The sequence below is a fragment of the Parus major genome, chromosome 14, assembly GCF_001522545.3.
Source record: "Parus major isolate Abel chromosome 14, Parus_major1.1, whole genome shotgun sequence".
Lineage (NCBI taxonomy): Eukaryota > Metazoa > Chordata > Aves > Passeriformes > Paridae > Parus > Parus major.
This window is the reverse complement of record NC_031783.1, coordinates 675,234-681,220: the sequence shown is the minus strand read 5'-3', so window position 1 is coordinate 681,220 and position 5,987 is coordinate 675,234.

Here is a 5,987-nt window from a genome sequence, read left to right as displayed (position 1 = left end):
GAGGGGAGAAGAAAAGAAGGTGCCAGTCCCCAAGGAAGATGGGCACAAACCTAAACTGTGCCCCGGATGGATGTGCATCTCTGGAGCTCACACTTGAGCAGGGATGGGAAAATTCTCACAGAAGCAGTTTTTCATGGAGAGGCTGGGATTACCATCCTGCAAGGTTTTGAGCAGTGATGCAAGGTGTCAGCCTGGCTTTAGATTCCTGCTGTCTGTCCATCCTGCCTTGAAAAGCATCTGATAAGGGGTTGAGCTTTGGTCCCACAGAGCACCTGCTGCTGGGAATGGCCAAGCATCAGCCCAGTGGTGTTCTCCAGGAACTGGGACATCCTCACAGGCTGTGAAGGCTGCAGGCAGGACAGGCAGGGGGAACACAGTGACACTGCTGCTGCCCACAAAAACCCTTGTCCTGCGCTGGGTGTAAGGGCTGAGAGAGGCCCAGCCTGCCCCATCACTGCTGTGCCTTGCTGCAGGCAGCTGAGAGAGGCCAAACCAATCTCTGCCAGGTAAAACCCCAGCTCAGTGGAAGATGATTAACAGTTTATCATCTATCCCATGGACTGTCATCCTGCCCAGAGCTGCTGCCACAAGCCAGGCAGGCTCAGGGATCAATGCAAAAGGCCACCAGGGTACTCCAGCACATGGCACTGTGGCATTCATTGTCCAGTTTCAAAAAATTCATCTCCTGTCTCAAACAAAAGGTTTTGCAGCTGCAGAGGTTTGGGAGGGCAATGGGATAGGTTTCCCAAGCATAAGGAGACCTGGGACACTTTCAGAAGAGCAGTGACAGCAGGGCTATAATCCCCCTCAGGTGGGCATTCCCCAGGCTTGCAGTCCAAGCTGTCACATGTTACCACTGCCATGGTGGGAGGGATGGAATGCAGCTCTCTAAATGAGGCATGCCTCAAATTTTTGAAGAAAAGGAGCTGTTTCTGAATAGTTGAGAAGTTTCCAGCATCCATATCACAGTGCTGTGAGAGCAAGGCTCAGTCTGGAGCAGGAAGCCAGCACCAGCCCTTGTCACAGGGGTGTCTGCAGCTTGGGTGCACCCTCTGCCATACCTAGAGTGGATTTGAGTCCAGTGCATCAGGAGCTTCTTGGGCTACAAAGGTTGCCCAGGCACCAAAAGCAAGTTGCCCCCTCCATGTCTTATCTTTCGCTGGTGGCACTGTGTACCTGACCAGACTGTGCCTGGTGAAGGGGAAATGCCCTGAAGCTTAAAGGTGTCCTGAAGGAGCTCTCACTTCTCCTGCCTCCAGAACAGACCCCAATGGACTTCCAGCTTCCTAAATGGGAGCTGCATTCAGTAACTGGAAAACTCAACCAGACTGGGGAGAATGGGGGAATATTTTGTCTCCACTCTTGCAGAACATCCATTTGCAGAGGCTTCTGCTTTGGAAGGGTTGGCCATCTTCCACTTAGAAATGGTAACTCAACCTGTAGCATGTGAATATGGGTACAAGTTATCTCCAAGTCCAACATCTTCATCTGTGTAAACCTTCCACAAGTTTTACTGGGGACAACAGCACAGCTGGGTCTCAGTGCTAATGAACAGCTTCAGTCTAGGAGCACTTGGGCATCCCATGATGGATTAAACTGTGGATAGCAAGTAAATATCAAAAAACATTTGAAAATCAAATGTAATCCCTCCATCCACCAAAGTCCTGGCTGGAGCTGTCAGTGCTCCTCATGGGCCAGGAGTGTCCCTAACTGACTCCCTGTGTCTGTCATCTCTGGGGGCTGACATCTCCAAATGGTTGTTATCTGAAAGGTCAGTCTGCACTTTTATTTACTGGGTTTCTACCAAGGACCACAGAAAACCATCCAGCCTGGTCACAACTGCTCTTCTCCCTGATCTGTGCTGCTATGTCCCCCAGTCCCCTGCAGACCCTCCAGCTTGCCCTGTCCCCAGTGCTGATCTCCTGGGGGGATGGGAGGTGGCTCAGAGGGAAGCATCAGCTGCACAGTGCTGCCTCTTAGAGCTGTCCCTTCATCTGATCCTAAAAGGGAGCATTTTTTTGGGAGTGATGAGCCTGTGCAAACAGGGCTTTATAAGGCAGCATCACTAATATGCAGCATAACCTCCCTTCCCACAAACATCCTGATAGCCTTTCTGGTGTGAGTTTGGCTTTGTAAGCCAAGCCAATCTGATCAGGAAAATCCTCGGGAGAAAACAAACAAGGAGCCCAGGGAGGAGGCTGGAAGTCACTTTCCAGAGTCAGAGCAGATGTTGTTTAGTAGACAGTGATGCCACAGATACACTTGGCTGGCTGATCTGCAAGCACTCAGCAGCCTGGCCATCGGGCAGAGGGGGCTTTGTCCCCACGGTCCTGCCTGCCCCAGCCCTGTTTCAGCCCCTCTTCCCTCAGCAGCCACTGGGACAGGCTTCAGAAGTATCAAGGAGATCTGGGAGTAACCCTCAGTCACCCCTCCTTCCCCCTCACCAGGCCATAAAATGGCATTTCAGGGTCAGCTGCTTCTGTCCCAGTGCTGGTGCCAAAGGTTGTGGAAAACCCTTTTTCCCATCTTGGCGATGCCCTGCTCCTCCCAGCCACAATGTCTGCAGCTCCATGCAGGGGGGAGAAGTTGAAGCTCCAGGGAAAGGACTCCTTTTTTAAAAAAAATTTATTTTCCTTCCATTTCTCAGTACCGCCACAGCCATGTCCATCCCGTCCTGTCCCCCCCCCAATAATGAGCTGTTGTCTTGTGTGGCATTGAGAGCTAAGTAAGCATGAAAAATTGGAACAATAAAGGAGTAGTTCTGGGACAGCAAAGCCCCTTGTTTGACAAGGCTAATTCCACACCCCCCAGCCTCATTTTCTTTCAGCCACCTTCCCCCTCCTTGCTCCTCCTTTATTAAATGAACTGGCTTTTATTGGGGTGGAAACTGGGTTTCCTTTTCCCCTCTCGCCTCCCCCTCTGTTCACATGTAATTTGGAGAGTTAATCTCCTCAGGCAGGAAATGTTGTTTCTTTCACTCTTTCTCTCTGGCAATTTCCATTTGGCTCTTTTAATTGGGGCCCAGACCAAGGAAATGGCCACACCACAGAGCCTGAGCAGGAAGAGGGCTGGTTCTCCTGAGGGGCCCTGAGCATCCCCTCCCACTGCCCCAGCTCACACAATCCCCTAAGGCAGATGCACCCTTTGCCAGAGATGGGAGTACCCAGCTCGCCTTGGCCATCTGGACACCCAGGTTGGACTGGGGAGAGTTGGGCTGGAGATGTTGGTTGGTGTTTCTGCTTCCTCTCTAGATTCCTCTCCCTGCTTTAGGTCAAGTCACCCAAAGATTTCAAGATGTAACATCACCCAGAACCATCTCCCCCAACTCTCCACAGTATGGAGGCTGGTGATATTTTCCATGAAATCCCTTTGAAAGATATGACATTTTAAAACCACATGGAAACACACAGGTTTTTCTTGATGCATTCCCTCCAGCTTCTTCTAAAGAAAATAATTCAGTTTTAATGAAAAATAGAGAGGAGGAGACCTATGTTTCCCCCCACAACCCTCTCTCTGTCTCAACCCGTTAGCTGAAGGAGATTTACCACTGGTGAGTGTGTGGGGTATGTGGTCCAGTGTGGGCATTGTCTTGGGTGGTGCCAGTGAATGCAACCCATGGTTCAGGAAACTGAGATGGATGGTGCTGTGAGACCTCCACATTCCCCAGCTCATGGCTGAGAGTCACAGAGTCCTGGAATGGTTTTTGCTGGAAGGACCTTAGAGACCATTTCTTTCCAACCCCCTGCCATGGGCAGGGACACCTTCCACTATCCCAGGTTGCTCCAAGCCCTGTCCAACCTGGCCTTGGACGCTTCCAGGAACAAGGACTTTTTTCAGAAAGGAAAAGTGAAATTGCAATCTGTGCTTCACTTGAAGGCAGGGCAAGACCATGTTGAGCTTTTTTAAATAGAATACCCCAGGAATCTACTGGAAACTCATGGGGGAAACCCTTCCTAGAGCAGGAAGCAAAGTCTGCAGCAGCCTTAGGGTGCTGGGAAGCACAAGGAGGCTTGTGATGGAAACAGCTGCTAGAGCCATGCCTGCTGCTCACAGCAGAGTCCTGTTCCCACCATGTCTTAGGATGGTGAAGATCACTAGGAACAAATCTTTATGCTCTTTGCACCAGCCTGTGACTGCTTCCAGGTCCTCTGGAGACCCAGGGCTGGGAAGATGGGAAGCCCTTCATTGCAGGGCTGAGAAGCTCTGGAGATTCCAGTCTCCTCCTAACCACAGTTCAGCCTGAATGTTCCCAGCTCTCTGGCAGCAAAATGTTTTTGGATTGCTGTCTGGCACTGTTCATCACTCCCAACAGGGCAGTGATTCATGCTGGGAGGCTCATTTTTGTTGGATACCCCCATCCCTCCACAGGAAACCTCTGGGATGGACTGGGGCTGCCCATTCATCACCTGCCATCACCCACAGGACTCAATCCAATGCAGGTGGCATCAGTGTCCTGCAGCAGTGGGGACACAGAGGAGCCTGTCCACAGTGGCTGGCTCCAGGCAGTACCTGGGAAGAAGCAGTTCCATGGGCAGCCCTCCGTCCTGCCACAGGAGCAGCATCCCCCACTGCACAGAGCCTTGTGGCCCTGCAGCCCCAAGGAGAACTGGGGCTTCTGAGTGTGCCGTGCATGGCAGAGATGGAAAAAGTGGGTGGAGTTTGGGAATATGTAACCAGCTTCTTGGCATGAATTGCTCTTTCCTGGACAGAGCAAAGTTGATGAGCAAAGATGAGCATCCAGCCTCTGGAGTGGGAGGTCAGGCACCCGAGGACAGGGGTACCTGGAATGAGGATGTCCTCACTCAAATGTGAACCCAGACATGTTCATGCCCAGAGTATGTGAACCCTCCAGGAACTGCAGGGAGGGAAGGAGGCTGGCACTGCAGGCAGACATCACTACCTGCTGTTTCCTCTCTCACCTTGGGGACACTCTTAGTGCAATGAAGACCTGAGTCTCCAGGAAGCTCAGCTCCCACAAGAAACCCAAAGGGAGAGACTTCTGGAAGAGTTTTTTAAGCATTATAAGAAATTTTCCTCCTCTCCATACCCCATGCCTCTGCATGAGGACCCAGGAGCAGTGCCCAGCTTTACCTAGTGCAGTGCCTGGGTCATGGCTCAACAATCCAGCCTTGGGGCTGGGTGGGAAGTTGGCTTTGGAGAGACAGGATGGTTTGTGCATGTATCCTGCCTGCAGGAACATTCATGGAATTCCCTGCACAGGTGCTCAGGAGTGCTGCATTTCACCTGATGCACCTTGATGTCACCTGGGTGGACATGGTTCCTTTTTATCCAAATCAAATTAAATCCCAGTAGCATCCCTTTGGACTGGCCGAAATTCTTGGCTCCTCTTCCAGGGAATCTCCAACCCTTCACCTCCAGGTAAGAGGTCTCATGCCAAGCTCAGGCCAGGCTGTGAGGAGCAGGGAAAGGCTTCGTGCCCTGCTCAGAGCCCGCTGTGCTGGGCAGGGTGAGGAGCAGCCTCCCCAGGCTATTGCAGTATCCCTCGGGGCTGAACCCTGCATTCCAGGATCCAGCCACAAGCAGCTGGCTGAGCTCCTCAGGCCTGTCCCCAGCTGCCTTGGGAGGTGGCTTATGGCTCAAGGCTTGGACCGTAACAGGTAGCAGGGGGTTCACAGACACAGCACTGGGACAGGGGCAGAGCAGCTGTCCAGGGAGGCACAGGAGGAACTCGGTGCTGCTGGACACCAGCGAGGCCTTTGATACCGCCCGTGTGTGGTAGGGAAGGGAAACAGGGATGGAAAAGCTGTGGCAGATCCTCTCACAGAGCCTGTCTGGGATGGAGCCAAGCCTGGGTAGGGGCAGCAGTGGCAGCACTCGTGGCTGGGCATCCCTGCTGCTTGGGACCAGGGGGACGTGGTTCGATGGGTCTGGCCCGGCTCATCCCCCCGGGGGCAGGGAGGAGAGGGTTAACCCTGCCCCGGCTCATCCCCCCGGGGGCAGGGAGGAGAGGGTTAACCCTGCCCCGG